Consider the following 16754-nt stretch of genomic DNA (forward strand, 5'->3'; position numbering starts at 1 on the left):
CTAGTAGGAGCACAGATACTCAATAATTTTGTGCTAGACATGTGCCAGCTTAAGGGATATCTTTATAGAAGACACACAGTCATCATTGAGCACCATATGGACAAGTCCTCAGTGGAGTGTCATAGGTTACTAGCACACCATGCCTTTTGAGAAGTTCTTTTGTCTATTTAATGGTGAATGAAATCAACACTTGGGTATCTGGGAGAAGTTTAAGGAAGGACTGTTATCATGCAGCTCAAAATGTCTTCTACTACGATCATGTCCAGTGTCCTGACTCAGAAAAGAGCCAGATTAGACTTTTTGTGATAAAATCACTTTGTTGTTCATTTTTCTACAGAATAAGGGACCTGTTTTACTCTGCTGACAAACTGTTCAGCAGCGTAACATCTGTGTGCAGCCCTTAGTGCACTGAGAGCTGGCCAGCACAAACAGGGATCAAAGCAGGGCCCCATAGGAAAGGGTTGTGCAGGGTGTGAAGTAGACACAATGATTTCATACAGATTTTTTTTTTTGCTTTTTCAGTGAAAGTTTCCTGTGGATAGCTTTAAGGCTGACATAGCTCAAGCATGGTTCTTAAGGCCAGAAAAGTGAGAGCACTGTGTTGATGTCTGCTGATTGGGAATTCAAGCAGTCAAAACCATGAAATTATTGCAGTCATGCAGGTCAGTCTGTTATGCATTTGGGTTCAGAATATTTTCTGTTCTACTTCTGGCTGAACAGCAATCCCATAGCAGCTCTCAGTAAATAAAGTGTCCAAAAGTTTGAAGGTAGCGTGTTTTTTTTACCTTGCCATCCACATCTATCTATCTGCACCCTTCACTCGGGATTTCTGACATAATGCTGTTGGTTTGCAACCTTGGGATAAGGCTTTTTACAGCTAACAGTCCAAAAGCAAATCACCCTAGTCATAGGTGTTCCCTGTCTTCATCCTCCTCTCCCTGCTCCAGGAAATCTCTTTAAAATGCTGAGTTTATTGAGGACATTAATATTGTTTCCAGGAAGTAGCTGACTTTTTTGTTTGAGTGTTTGACATACCAGATCAAATACTTGATTAACATATTATAATGCTTTCATGGCAGATTAATCTACTTCATTGAAAAGTAAAAGGGAAAAAGATGTTTTTATGTGTAGAGACTGCTGCAATCTTACCTTTCTCTTGCAGCAGAATAAATATAGCATTTTGTTGGCTGTAAAACGGTACCTTCCAATTTATCCGCAACATAAATATTTCATTTGCTACCCTGCCTTTAGGTGGTGCTACTAAAAATTGAAACCAGGTCTTTCTGGTTAAGCTTTGCATGCCTTTCATCCAATTCAATCTTTCAAACAAATCTTTGATAACATCTAATTTCTAGAGCAGCTGTTACACATCCAACAACCATCTTCTGATCTCCCATCAGTGTTTCAGGCAGGCTGAGCCCTTGTTCATTATCATCGTGACCACATTCCTATTCTTAGCAAAGATTCTCCTTTGCAGAGCAGAAGCCTACTCTGCTGTGGCAGCAGTCCACTTACTAATTTACAACTCCACCCACTAAAATGCCACTGTGAATTATAAACTACTGAAGTAAACCATGTATTTTTAACAGCCTCAATTTTACCATCATGGATGTTTATAAACGTCAAAGATATTTTTGAAGTGCAAAAATGCTAAGTTGGCATTTCAGGTTGTCCTCAGGACATTGCCTGTTCCTCCAAAGTAAGGTTTCCTCTTCTTCTCTCTTATTGAGAAAATCAGTATATTAATATGATTCAAAATCCAAACTGTTTTGTATTAACATTTCATTCTCTTTCTAGAGGAAAAAATCTGGAGAAATCTGAAGAAAGAGCCAAACCTAGGAACTTTCAAGCATTTGTGCAAATCCTTTGCCAGAGTGCAAAAAATAAAAAATCAGGGTTTTTCCATTTCAAATAAATTTCCTATTTTTATTAAGTTGTTTTATTAAGATTGTGGTTTAGAAGAAATTTCACATGGATATTTATGAAGAGATATAATCTTACAATGTCTCTACAGATAAAAATGGAGCTCAAGTTCTCTGAGTGTCCAATTATTGTTCTGATGTTTACTGATGTTATTCCAACCCTTAGTAACCCACTGCAGTTATACTCAGGCTCTGACATATTCTGAAGCACATGTGATGCAGAAATAGACATTTAAATATTTCTTCGTATGCTTGTATTTCACGGGAGATTTCCCCAGCCAGGAGCATTCAGAGGTGGCAGTCTTGCTGATTTCTCTTTTGGTGTGCACATATAATAATGGAGGGGAAATGTGGTTGTCTTCTGATGACATGTTTCTAGTAGACCCATCATCCAAACATTTGAAACAAAAAGAAGCTCCCCAGAGTGAAATAAATCCCAATAACAGAAACAGAAACTCCATGCTGCTGCATAGCAGAAGATATCCTTTGAATCCTGCTAGGGGCTGCTTATTGATGGCATTCTTGACATGGTTCCAAACTCCCAAACTTAGTGTTTAAGCAACTCACATCTGCTAGGGGTACTGGGAACAGTGGTATCAGCTTCAGTTCCTGCTTTTTGTAAAATGCTGCTTGCTAGGTTTCAGCTCTTCTGGCCTCGATTACCAAACTAATGTCTGGAAATAGGAAAAGTTTTATACAATTAGTCTTGTTTCTTTCTAGTAATCTAATCATTTCTAAGTTCTTGGCATTATATCTGGCTTAGAATGGTGAATGTCAAGTTTTTAATTTCTCTTCTGTCTTCTCACTGTTTTTAATGAACTACAATTCTGTGTTAAAATAGGAACTTTGTTCCGTCCGTTCACTTCTGCCCATTTTGGAGCACATTTCAGCATCTCATAATGAAAAATTGTGTCTCTTTCTGTGAAGGTGTCTTTTGAACAGTCAAACAAAGTAGAAAATTTTCAAGTGCCTGAGCATGATTTCTCACAATCCCTCTAAACATCCTATCTTATTCTGTTTTTTGGCAAACTCTCATTACTTGGTTCAATCACACTCTACAGTTTCAAAAGGACACCTTGATGATGTGTTTGTCCTTTCTTTGAACAACATTGCAACTCTTTAAGTGACTTCTTTCCTTCAAACTTTTTTCCAGGCAGAAACAAACATAGTTTTTTATAATTTTCTAAAACCTATTTTGGAAGTCAGATCATAATTATGTTGGAGATACATTTGCACGCATTAGAGTCTAATGCCTGAGTTTTCTATTCACTGCAGCTGCAACAGTCCAAGTGAAGACATAATTTAGCCCTAAGACTTGTTACTCATTTCCATTTTGTCTTTGCTTTGCATCTTGGTATTTACTTCAGCTGTGGAAGTTTCAGAAACTCCAGATGATGTACTTCATGAGGATTATACAACTCAACAGTGAAGACTTTGTTTTGAATAACCATTTCATTTACTTCAAAAATGGCACATTGCAGTGACAGCTGTAATTTGACCAATCAAGTACCAGAAACATGGCAATCATGCCAAAAAGGTGTCAGTGTGAACTCAGTAATTATTCTCTGGTGATAATTTTCCTATTTGCCTCTAGCATAAGTAGCCCAAATCTTACAGGAAGATTACAATAGCAACTGCCCCCCCCCCCCCGCCCCCAAACTGTTCTCTACCAATCTCCTTACTTATTCAGAAACATTCTAAATTTACTGGTTTTTCCTTTTTTTTGGCAAAAACTTATGTTTTGAAGTCTTATTAGTCTCACAGTATCATTTACTCAAATAGGGGGAAAGGGTGCTTTATGGTAACTATTACCTCCTGGATAAATATCGGTTTCTGGTAGTGAATCTCATACTTCATTTTGCATGTCAGACTTCACTTCCCAAAATATGGAGATGTATCTGAGAACTGTACACTACATGTGGTCAAATTATTTAAAGGTATGTTCAAGGTTGCCAGATTTGATTCCAGATTTTAGTGATTTGACATCCACTTTGATCTAGGATGATACAAATTGAGTACTTCCAACAGGAGATCAAAATGAACACTCGTATACATTGGCAAAGTCGTGTGAAAGAGCATGTGGATTACAGATATCCTTCCAAGATGAATGCCCAACCACTATGTTCTGGATGGATGGCTAGATGTGAAATGGATAGTTTTAGGTGCAATATCTGACTGCACTGTCAAGTTGCTCCGAGAATGAGATTATTTCTTTTTTGATAGATGAGGCTTCTGGTGGGCCATGTGAGATGCAATCAGACTTTCTGCATTACCTTACCATTTTATGTATTTGATTAGCCATGCAGAAGCTTAAGTTCTTGAATGTAAAAATCTGGAATTAATTATCCTTGCTTAACATTTATCACACTGGAACAGATTAATCATCCTTTGAACTAGATTGTTTCCATACCAATACATTACTCAAGATCAACTTGGGCTTATCAAAACTTTATTAAATAAAAAGCCATAGGCCAATTAAAGAGGCTTTCTGAGTCACTACCAGTCTCAGATATTTCCTTCAAAGCAATAAAATGCTCTCAGTACACTGCTCTGTTTATTCTGCCTCTTCAATGGCTTTTGATGGCGTCCTAGTTGTTCACTGAAGGTGCTCCCAGCCACTGCAGCAGAGAGCGTGTTTCCAGTGCTTAGAGATGGAGGCACACATGGTGACAATTTCCAGTCCAACATTTGTATAAGAAATGTGTGGGCATATAACACATTCCAGGCATGCACACAAGCTTGCAAAAAAAGGGAGTTGTGAGCAAAGTGAGAGTGTGAATGTTCATGGTTGCAGCTATTGTGCCCTCATGTCAAAATATGCTCCTTTTGTCCAGCATGTCCGCTATTCCTGGATAAATGAAATAGGACTCTCATACAGGAATACCTTAGAATGCTTGGTTTCATTCCTCAACTTCCTCTCGCTTCCTTTTTTAAAAATAGTGTTTGTGCACTGTTTCATGGGAAAAGAAACTCCATGGGAACTTCAGTATCTTTATTTTGAGGTTCTACGCAAGTTCTTCCACACATCCTCAGACATGTTGCTGTTCTTAGTTGAGAAGAAACAAAGATAAAAAGCAAATTTTAATTCACAGCTGTTCTTAGTTGAGAAGAAACAAAGATAAAAAGTAAATTTTAATTCACACAATGTGTTATACTAAATGAAGCAACTCCTATTTCTATGCTCAGTCTCTATCTAATTCATTTTTTGATATTATAATAGTACCTTTTAGAGTCAGTGGTCAGAGTTTTTTTAAAACTCCATAGAAATTTTGCCAGTGATATCAGCATGGCCAGGAGTATATCATATACTTTTTTTACTCACTGTATGCAAAGTAAAATCTGAAGCTGGGACTTTGTTTTATTTAGAACTATAGACAATTGTGAATCTATTCAATCTGGCCATAAACAGTGGGGTCGCACCACTTTATCAGGTGACCCTGTTCAGTGATCCTTAGCTTACCCACTTCAAAATGTCTATATTATGGCTCACAGAGCCCATGGGACAAAATAACTTCCATGCATTAAGCCACTTAAATCTGTCCAGCATGAGAAATTTTACCCTACGTAATTCAGCGCCTGAATTTGGCAATTTCAATGACATATTGTACCACAAATCGTGTCCTAATAATGTGAAATTCATGGTGTAAGGCACCTGGTAACCATCTGACAGTGTCAAGGCATTTGATATTAATTTTAGAGCTCTTACTGTTCCACTGTGTAAAATTTAGTATTACGATCTTCATATTTAATGTGCATATGTGCTGGCAAATACAAAATTTATATTTGGACTGCACACCTGTCTGCGGTTGACTATTGACTATGGTTGTATTTTTGAAATTAGAAACAACAGACAGTGTTCCTATGAACGCCTCTCAGAAGAACAGATTGCTGACAGCTGTTTTATTCTCTAGGTACTAAAGCATTAAAAGAAGCTATATTTGGATTCCTTTAAATAAATAATGAGGGGGGTTGTAGTTCTTAAACTCCAAATAATAAGTTGAGGTTGACTCTTTGGAACATTTGTTCAAGAAAAAGGATGTTGAATAGCCTTTCAATTATATTGCCCTCATTAGCTGAAACCCTTCTTCTTATTGAGTATATTGATCTTATAAAAGAAAGGAGGTAATGATTGAAATTAGTAAAATCAGGTGAAAGTTTTACTCATGTGTCAACCCGTAAAACTTTATGTAAAGCACCCAGAAAGTCTCAGATTCATGGGCAATACCCTGGAAGAAATTACGTTTTTTTATTCTACTTTATTGTTCCTAAATACTGACCGTACATCAGACTTTGCTAATTTGCTTCTATTTGCTTTGAGACTATCTATGGTTCATATGTTGGACAAAGAAACTCTTGTAAAATTGTGCTTGCAGTGAACAGACTCTAATTTTTGTAAAATTGCATCTAATGCATGTTTCAATGTTAGCAGCTCAGGCATATGTCATCTCCTGTGTTTTTCCTACTAGGGCATCAAATTGGGAAAAAAAGGGACTACAGGGATGCAAAAAGAACAGAAAATCCTGCAGAGGACCAAATGCCCACTTGTCAAACAACTGAAGTAGGTCCAGTAAAAGTGCTGGTGAGAGATATGAACACTCGTATTCCTAGTGAACTCTGTTTCACCCTTGAGAAACTGTTCTGTCCCACCAAAGACGTATTCTGTGTCCCAGGCACAGCCAGCCATGGTAAACAAAAAAACCCAAGTCTTTCTTCCTGCCTTGAGGATCACGTAGATCTGGAACAATCTGAGCAGCCCTTTGCTTTTATTTGGCACAGGATATTCTGTCCCTTGCATCATCAGTGGTGATTGGGAAGTTTTCCTCAAGGAAGGACAGTTTGCTTGAATCTGAAAAACTTCTTTGCCTTCCTCATAGTTTCAAATAGACTTTCAGAGCTGGAGAGCTTGTGAAGCAGAGTAAACCAGACAAAGCGGATGTATCTCTGTGCTGTTTCGTTGACAAGGAGTTCATTGCAGTCAGTAAGGCCAGGAATCAGCCTCAAAAATAAATACTGGATACAAAATCAGCCCTCAAAAATAAATACACCTGGCTAAACCTAGAACCTTGGTTTCTTTCTTCCCATCCCCAAGAAAACCCAAATTTTGAGGAATTTTTACATTTTTCAATCACAGCCATGTGTTAGGCACTCAGTGGAAATGTAATGCACATACACAAGACCCAGTTTATACCTTGGCAAATGTTGGTATAACTTTTCTTTTAAAAAAAATATTGTCATTCAATATAACCTTGGGAATGATTTCTATGCTCTCTTCAGCTGTGTGCTTGTGCCAGTAGTTCTCTTCAAACTGTACCTCTAGCTGTCCAAAAGCAGAAATACAGCAGACTAGGAATGAACCTACATCCCTGTGGCTGCTTGTTTGTTTACTCTCATGCCTGAATGTTTTGTTTGTCATGGAATTGCTCATTAAAGCTACTGCTTTCTACACAGCTCAACAGTCTGCCTCATCCATAGTCATTTGCTCCTGAATCCCCAACTCCTTTCTGCAGGCAGCCTTTGCAGAGACGTTTGATTGAAAATACAGTCAATGATGGGCTTTTGTTGCTACCCCCAGTCAGTAGAGGCATATCCTTGGTCCTTTGGCTATCAGCTAGGGACAGCTCCATATTAGATAAAACTTGCATCTTTTTAAATGTCCCCAACGTCTTACTTCCTATTTTATTTCTGGCATTCCATAGTAAAATGCTGAATTTTATTTCCATCAGTAGTAATGGTGCTCCAAGAACAGACTAAACATTTTTGTGACTGTGTATGATTACTATACTTGCTAGTTTTATTCATGGATGCAGGAATTACCATAACCAATAACCATATCTGACTGAATGATCTACATTTAATCAAGTAATGACAACTAATTTCTGTCTAGTGTTAGCTTTGAACTTCCATCAGTCTATAAAACATAATGAAGCATTTGTGATCTCATTCTGATGGGGAGAAACTCCAGATCAAAAGAAACTCTTTCATGTTTCCTTCACTTTACTATTTACAGTTTTATTTCTATAGGCTGTGGCCCACCAGATGAGGATGCTTAATTAACAGTTAGTGAGCTGTTTTAATTTCAGTGAAATCGTGAAACAGCTTACTTCAAAGATGCCAGATGTATTATGTTTACAGCCAAATTAGCACCTTTGATCTATTTTTAATGAAGATCCTCAAAAAATGTATGTACATTTGCTAGAGACTTAAGAATAGGCTGAGATAAAATTAAAAGGAGTGACAGTTATCAAGTTTGCTTCTGCACTCTGCTTTGAGCCAAGCCCCATTGACTCCATTTTACCGGAGAGTGAAGGTGCTCTTTCTTGCCTACTGACTATGGTCAGTGATACTTGAACAAAGCAATATCATTCCTAACAACCTCCTATTTCTTTCTGAGTGAGAATGGTGCAGAGGAAGCAGGCTCTGCACGTAGACAAGATATATAAACAGCAACAGCAAGTTCAGGAAAAGTGTAAACAGAAACATCCAATGGAACATTGTAAGTCTGGCCATTACAAGTGCCACTTCTTTACTCACTGGATGAAAAACCACCAGGTAAAATGGTAAGACAGTCAGAGCTATATAGAAACTTTTTCCATTGAGTGGAATTGATCCAGTGATCAACACTACCCATGGGGGTAGCCTGAAAACCACTTTAGAAAAGTAGCAGAATATTGCCATGTTTATTTGTTCTGAATTGTACACCTAATTTATTCACTGTTGAGTTTTCAAAGCTAATTGCTGCCCTGTTATTCCCTCCAGTTAATCAAAGGCTCAGCTTCCCTCTTATTCATCTATGATTTTGAAAACATACTACTAGATTACTATCAAAAATTCAACTGGTGTAAAAACTAGAAGTCACTCACTTCCCCCAGTTATTTATGCTGCATGGGTACTGCTTGAAAACACAGTAACTAATAGAAAGGGCCAGCAGAAATACACCCCTGTCAGTAATGGAAAAGACTTCCCTCCTTCTCAGACACAAAAAGGATTTTGAATTATTTGCTGTATTGCAGGAGTGAAATCTCACTCAGAAATGCAAGAAAAGCAGTTCCTTGGTCAATCTGAAATTTATGTCATTCCAGATGTTTTTTCCCTAGCCCTTTCTGGCTTACTCCCTGATTTTCCACTGTATGTCAAAACATCGACACTGAGTCCCCTCAAGGAGGCCAGGAGGAATCTAAAAGCCCTTCTGTGGTGACTGACAGTTTTAGCCCTTCACTTTAGACTGTTTGTGACAACTTATGCTCACTAATGTACTACTGCTGCTGCAGCTTCAGTAGGATTAATAACACAAAGCTTGCTGCTTCTTACTAAAAGACTCACTCCAGAGTGTCCCAGGCTATCTGCTGGAAACAATCTCCAAAGGAGGTTTTCTCCCAAGATTTCTCCCAGAAAACCAATTGCTTGCATGCTCCATTCTATCAGATCAGGTTTCAGTAACTCAGGCTCATCAGCTGCAACGTTTCTCTATTGCCAGAGACCAGATAAAAAATTCAAGGGACATGTTACTCGGTTACAGATTGCTACAGGAGGACAATCCCAGCTGTGATGAAGGGAAGGCATAGAGCTAGAAAGTTGCTTGTGCTCCTCATCTAATAAAAATGTTTTGCAGGGAAAACTGTAAATAAGAGAGCATATGGCACAAACTATACCATAAGTGCTAAACAAATCTTAAATTGTAAACATCCTCTTGGGTTAGAGCTATTTAGCAACTTTCTGCTGTCTCTAGCATAAGCTGGTGGCTCCAGTAAATGTTATTTTACTAAGAGAGTTTGTTTTGTATAGAAGATTTATGTAAGAAAAGTGACTCGGTTACTGGGAGAGGTTCCTTGGCAGTGGCATTTCTTGAATGTCCCCATGTGCAGGAGGAACAGTCTCTGACCCAAAAGGCTTCGGGGAAATGGGTGATTATGTGACAGCAGAAGATGCTTCAGCCCCAGCTCTGCTGGAAATAGTTAGCAGGAACTTGTCTTCAAGACGGAACTCATCTGTGAGTCAGATATGACTTTCTATGGACATGGATTCTGTCCTCCTGTGCAGAAGAACCTTTCTCAAATCTTTTAAGCTTTTGCCAATTAACTGCAAATCTTATTTCTAACATATGTGGAGTTCCCAGATGGACTCAGTCAAATAAAGGCACTCTGAGAGTGTTTTTGGAGTACTCTTGATGGATTAAGTGTATCCTATGGGAAGCAGGATCATTACCTGCACTGGGAATTATATCTAAATATATTCAATTTTCAGCAAAATTATAATTAAAATTTCTATGCTCAGGGAACCTTTATCTGTGGAATCTTTTCAGATCATTTGATATTAGCAGCATCTCTCTAATAAACAACATAAACCAGCTCCTGTTGTTCTCACTGACTTGAATGATTTAATTTTATGTTTAGAGCACTTTTTTCTTTTTTAAACTATTACCTTTAGTGAATAAAAATTTCGTGCATGGCAAAATATCTCTGTATAATGTTCTGAAAATAAAAGACACTTGCTCCCTTGAGAAAAAAATCTTTAGAGCAGAAGGAATCCCTTTAAGAGTCTTGTAGCCTGTAAAAATAGAAAGAAATCCATGAAGTGGAAAAAAAAGTAGTGTGAAAAAAATCTTATTAAAAAATCCCTCAAATCTTTAGATACTTAAAAACATGGTCCTTCAACAGACATTAATAACCGTAAATGTGCTGAGTCCTCCGTTATGGAGTACAAAGTTAATTTCACTAAAGAGATAGTAAATAATTAAAAAGAAATGTAAGACTATGAGAAAAAAAATGAAAATTTCACATAGTTCATAGTATTCATTAATAATTACTGACAGAATGGTGTATGACATTACCATGAGAATCTTGTCAAGGCAAGACTGCGATCTGTTCTTCACTTTGGTTCAAATGTTCATATCACTTCTGTCTTCTGTATTTGATTTTTTTAATTTACTGGTGCTTTAGTTCTAGGAGGTTGAATCCCAAAAGCCACAACCTGCAGTGAAATACATCTTGGGGGTATCATACTTAGAACAGATGCTCTCAAGTCCTTGGTGGTGAAATCCTGAGAGGGAGGTCCACCCTTGACCATGTCTGGACACAGAGCTGCTTCCTCAGGGCCCTATGACTGGGAGCCACCAACTGGTACCAACCAGTGCAAAAGCATCCTTAGAAGCAGCTGGAGACGTAAAGGCAGGCTCTGACACAGCTTTTCGCTATCTGACAGGAGTTCACCCCCTCTTACACACATCTGGTGTGTATTTATGTCCTCTAGAATGTGGAAAAATAAAAGTTAAACATATGGACTTAACTCATTTCACCTAAAGAGGTGAAAAGTAGGTGTTTAGGTATTATCAAGTCTGTAGCTGGCAGTTATATAGACACTGTGTAAATCTCCCTGCAGCGGAGGCAGCTGGCTGGAAAGGCATCCTCTGAGAGCAGCCAGCAGCCAACAGACACCAGACCCCGAGGGGGCAGCACAAGGAGGAGGACTCTCACAGATACACAACATGTCTGTGGTGAAGCTAGTAACACCCTGGCCTCATTCGTGTTCTTTCAATGCACAAGTGCGAAAAGGTCCTGGAAAAAGCCTGGGCACAGCTTCTTACATGCAGTGTGTGTTTCAGGCTTTGCTGGGCGCTGCACAGTGCACTGTCAGTTCAGGAATCGCCTCAGTAAATTGTGTTTTGGGTGATGTCACCTTTAGTGAGACAAACTTGGGTTGTCAACCAATTGTCCTATTTTAGCTCCAGACCTGGTTTATCTAAGCAAACCCAGGACTAAGTTTAGGAGAAGCATTTTTGATTTTTACGGGTCCCAGAAAGCCACCAGTATCATAACATATATCATATTGGAAGATACTGTGATGATGCCCAACACTGGATACAATTCTGAAGCTACTTTGGAAGGTGACACGATGACCTATGCTCACCATTGGTACAGGGCCTATCTGTGCTGTGGACTGACACTGAGCTGCGTCTGCTTACAGCAGTGTATTTATCCATCTGTCTAAATCACTGGTTTATTATCAGTGGTTGATTCTACTTTAAGAGGTGCTTAAAGGCAGACGGTTTTACTTCATAAATCACTTTAGCATAAAGATGGATGTGCTTTATACAGAGGTGGAGTTTGTGCCTTCTTTTCTTTCTTACTCATATTAATAGGAATGTGTATGCAAATTTCCTATCCCCCAGCAGCTATGATAAATTCCTCTTGGGCACTTGGGTTCCTTCCAGCTTGATTTAGAAGTTCAAAAGACCCGTAAATATATCTATTCTCCCCCTTCAAAAAAAACCAGTTAGGGTAAGGAAAGTTGACTGCTGGGTTAAAAGCTTTAACCCCATGTTAGCAGTTTTTGAAGGTGGTGTGGTTTCAATGACATAGGGCTGTGTTCCTTCATCCATTGTATGGGGGCTGCTGATCAATAAGCCAGAAAAATGTAAATAACAGATATGAAAAAGACAAAACACAGACCAGTGATTTAATACATTATGGCCTTCTATATGAGGCTTCAGTTGAGATGAATTGTCTCCAATTACAATGATCAGCCCCAAACAATCACCTGGTGTCCCTATATACTCCCTAGGCCTTCAGCAACCCTCTTTCCTGTTGGGGGAGGCTGATGAGATGTTCTCCTACAGAACTTCTGCACTTCAGCTGGGTGAGTACTTGTCCTGGGCAGCTGTTCTGAGTGTCTCTCTGAGAAGTAGCATGTAAATAAGGCTGTTATAATGTGTTGTGAGTGCCGTGCTTAGTAGGATCAATATGTTTGAACAAAGTTGATTCATTGTAGAATGATGTTGGGGTTGTTTCTGTCTTTCTGGGGAGAAATGGATGTGCTTAATCCTGCAGTTTCTAGTAGTTGGTTGAATGCAGCTGCTGTTGCACACGGATGGGAGCTTTGAGTCTCATTTCATTCCTTCTCCAAGAGCAGCTGGTGAGAGTTAGGCATGTTGCAGAGTATTTCCGCCTTGTGAGGCACATCTTTAGCTTTCTTTCACACTGTTGCAATACAACAGGCAGGTAATACTCAATGGCAGGTAATCAGGCTTGCCCTACTGAATCGGTAGCAGGTGAGTTGAAACACTGGCATGTAGGTACACTGAGATAATTATGCTCACCACTGGCAGTATTTCCATTCAGTGAGCTGGTAATAAAAATATCTCCCACAATCTTGAAAAGATAGGGGAAGCAGTCATTGAAGAGCTACAAAATAACTAATCCATTGACTCTGCAGTAGCAACATTTCCACGCCTGCCACTGAGAGAATAAAACAAGTTTGAATTTACCTCGTCCTCCTTTAAATTAATTTCTCAGCAAGAAGCTCTATTATAGGAAAGAATTCCCGCTGTTTTGGCATGGCTGCTATATTACTTGTTTGTTCTGGAAGTATCATTTTGGCAACAAAAGAAAGGAGGAGTGTGATCTTTGGAGAAAGAGGAACTTAAAGGGAAGGGGAGTGATCTAAAATGTTGTGTTTTGGTGAAAGGAGGCTTTGTCCGAAATGACAATTTGCATCACGAGAAGTTCACTTTTTTTGGTAAGTAATGCATGCCTTCTACTGACTTCCTGCGAAGGTGTCCAAGCATGATTTTTGATTCTCCCCCACAACATGGGGATTGTGTAGGAATGACCCGGCATTACCTATACCAGGCATAGGAAAAAATGAGTTAAATAGTGGGTTTCCAGCCCTGCTCTGTGCCTCCCACAGTGTCCAGCAGCGATGGTGTCTCAGTGAGGGTGCAGCTGTGACCATGGAGGCTGGGAGAGCACAGGGAGAGGTGCAGAACTGTCAGCATGTCCCAGGGCAGCCCCAGGAGTGGGGAGGTTATGGGAGGCAGGAGGTGCCCTTGCAGTGCAGGGGCAGGCATGAAGCAAGGAAGAGGCAAAGTGATACAGAAGAGAACAAAAGTGCAATTCAACTCTGCGCCTCCACCTGTATTTTCCCAGCCTGCTTTTTCGCATCTAACCAGTTAAAAAATGCTTTGGGAGACAAATATTCCCATGTCCCCTGTGCTGTCAGTGGGTGTGGACAGGCTCTTCCAGAAGTTCTGCTGTACTGAAACCAGGATCCCATGGCAAACGGGAACTGCCTGGTGTGTCACTTAGTGTTCACTACTGGTGTTAAATTTACTCCTGGAACAGAAGCAAAATCAGGATTCGCAGAACATGTGTAGCCTGCACAGAGCTCCTCTTTCATCCAAACTGATTTCCTTCAAACATTGCAAACTGCATGTTTGAGAGCTGCCCGGCAGACGTGTGGGTGTTGAGCAGGACTGTGCTGCAGGTCACAGCCCCACTGCTGCCCCCACAGCTGCACACTGAGGAGTTGCCCCAGTGCTCCTACTGAGCAGTGGCCAACTGGTGCTCTGCAAATGTCTGTCCTGCTGTGAAACACCGGGTAATTTGATAGTAATTTGTATTGCAGTGGAAGTGTATAGGCCAGTGATCCCCCCTTCTCCCCACAAACTACTGAACAAACTTGATAACTTGTATTTGAGCCTAGAACCTGTCTGTGATTGCCTCACTGTAAGCCTCTGGGAAGGTGTGAATATGACACTTCAGCAATACCTGAGCCCCTGATGACCCTATCTAAATGCAGAAGGTGTTTCTTTCTGTCCTTCAACCCTTGCCAAGGGCACTTGGGCGAAGACATGCTCCAGGCATGGAATATGAGGTTGCTGGGAGAGGGAGAATATGTCACTTGTGTAATGAGGGCATTGCAGGTGCAAGGCCACTACATGATGTGTGGGCAGACATGCCATGCCCCCTCCTTCCTTCTATAAATGGTTTTCTGCTTGATTAGTGGTCTGTCTTACCACTTCTGCTTCAACAGCCTAATTTAGAGCAGGGCTACAAATTTGCATTCCTACAGCCAGCTCAATGTCCTTAATTATATGTGTCTTTATATGTCTAAGGAAAATTTCAGGTTTGAAAATGGATGGAGAGAGGAAAGATTTCTATCTTTGTAGCACTATGCATTTTTTCCCATGTAGTATTTCTTGTAAAGACATCTGGGGTTGATTCTTGTTTATGGTAAAGCTGCTTTACATGAATGCAAAGGGGAGTTTGAAGCCTGAATGCTAAAGCAATGCTGAGGGGACTGGCAGAAATAGGAAACCCACCAGAGTGCCAATGTCTGAGTGTAATGGCCTTGTTCTGAGATATGGTCACTGGAATCATCTCCACTCCCCCTGTCTGGGATGCTCAGGTGTACCTCTCATGGAAGTCATGTTTGTAATAGTGAAGGACACATCTCATTTATCCTGGTTTTGAGAGGGATGAAAGGGGACAACCTCCCCCAAACCACAAATCAGTAGAAATTCTTTCCTCTGAAGGAATTGTCCATTCATTGTCCATTGCATTGTTTGTTACAAGCTTCCTATTGTATCTGACCCTTTGAACAGTCCTTGACCATGCAAAAAGTATTATAAGATGTGGTTAATCAAGTTGTATCATGTTCTTCTGGAAATTGTCATGTTTCCTGGATTTCCTTATAGTACCTGCACAAATACTTTTTTCTATAAATAATCCATGCAAAGGTCATCAGCCACAAACTGTTCCTGTTTCCAGAATATCTGTACTACTTGCCCATTTCAATAAGCTTCTTACAAGAAAGAGTTCATCCTTGTCTAGAATAAAGAGGAAACATGACAAAGCTTAGACAGCTTTCCCCTTGCTTTTAATGCATCAACCACAGTCTTTTCCATTTCCTCTTCTAGAACAAGGCTGGAAAAGTCATCAAGGAGATACATTCATTCATTTCAAAAAGGTTGTTGAATCAGGAAATGAAATGGAAAGTTAATTAATGCTGGTTTTCACTGTGCAACATTCTGGGAGATGGCTCCTCTGCTTTGTCACCAGTTCAGTTCTGTCCAAGTCCCAAGCCAGACATCAATATTTAATATGCTTTATAGATGTCAACTGTTTTTGCTGGACCATTTATTGTCTTTCTATTATGGACATAACATCCTAGTAAATGATGAAAAGTACCTGCTGGCTGAATGAAAATGCCAGATGTAAAGAATTTTTCTTCATTTACAAATGTATTGTAAAGAATGACAATATTTCCTTAAGTTCTTCTTGTTAATGTCAGTTGTTGGCCAGAAAAGTGTTACTGAGTAAGCCTGTCACATATCTTGTTACTAGATGAGCTGAAAAAAAGCCAAAACCAAAATGAAGACAACTTTCAGGGAATTCAGCAGGTCTGTTTTTTTTCTTCTCATTACTGTAAATCTACATGGAAATTGGTGCAGTTAGTGGAAAACAAATTTAAGTGAGGACAGAATTGATTGAATGTACATGAGAAATGTAATCAGCTGACCTGAGTAGTGACTGTATTCTCAATTACATTTGCCTTGGACTCTGGTGTCCAAAGGGAATATTGTCCACTGAACCAGCCCTGCACACCTGAGTGCAGCGTCTGATGTGCAGCAGGATTGAGTCCCACCTGCTGTCACTTCTCTCTAGCTGCTGTCCCCTGCAGACCAGAGGGGAGATCCTCACCCCAGGCAACTGCACCGTCATGACTGACCTCCACAGCTGGAAGAACCCAGGGCTGCTGAAGCCCTGCCCAAGCCTCTTTTCAAGTGCTGCATGTCTGGGGGAGAGCTGCTGAAGGTGAAGCTATGCTGCACAGGAGTCCAGGCTGCCTTGGAGCTGGCAGGCAGACCAAGGAAGTTGCCATACCTGCTGCACGTGGGATCTTTTAGCATTCAGCACGAGGAAGGTGTGATGGTAACCTGAAACTATTCTAAGGTTTTCTCCTCTTCCTGTGCTGGTATTTCTCACTTTCCTGGAGGTACATTATTTCCATATGACAATAATACTGACTAATCCCCTACAACTCATGGAGCAATGG

This window comes from Pseudopipra pipra, chromosome 9 (assembly GCF_036250125.1).
Source record: "Pseudopipra pipra isolate bDixPip1 chromosome 9, bDixPip1.hap1, whole genome shotgun sequence".
Taxonomy (NCBI): domain Eukaryota; kingdom Metazoa; phylum Chordata; class Aves; order Passeriformes; family Pipridae; genus Pseudopipra; species Pseudopipra pipra.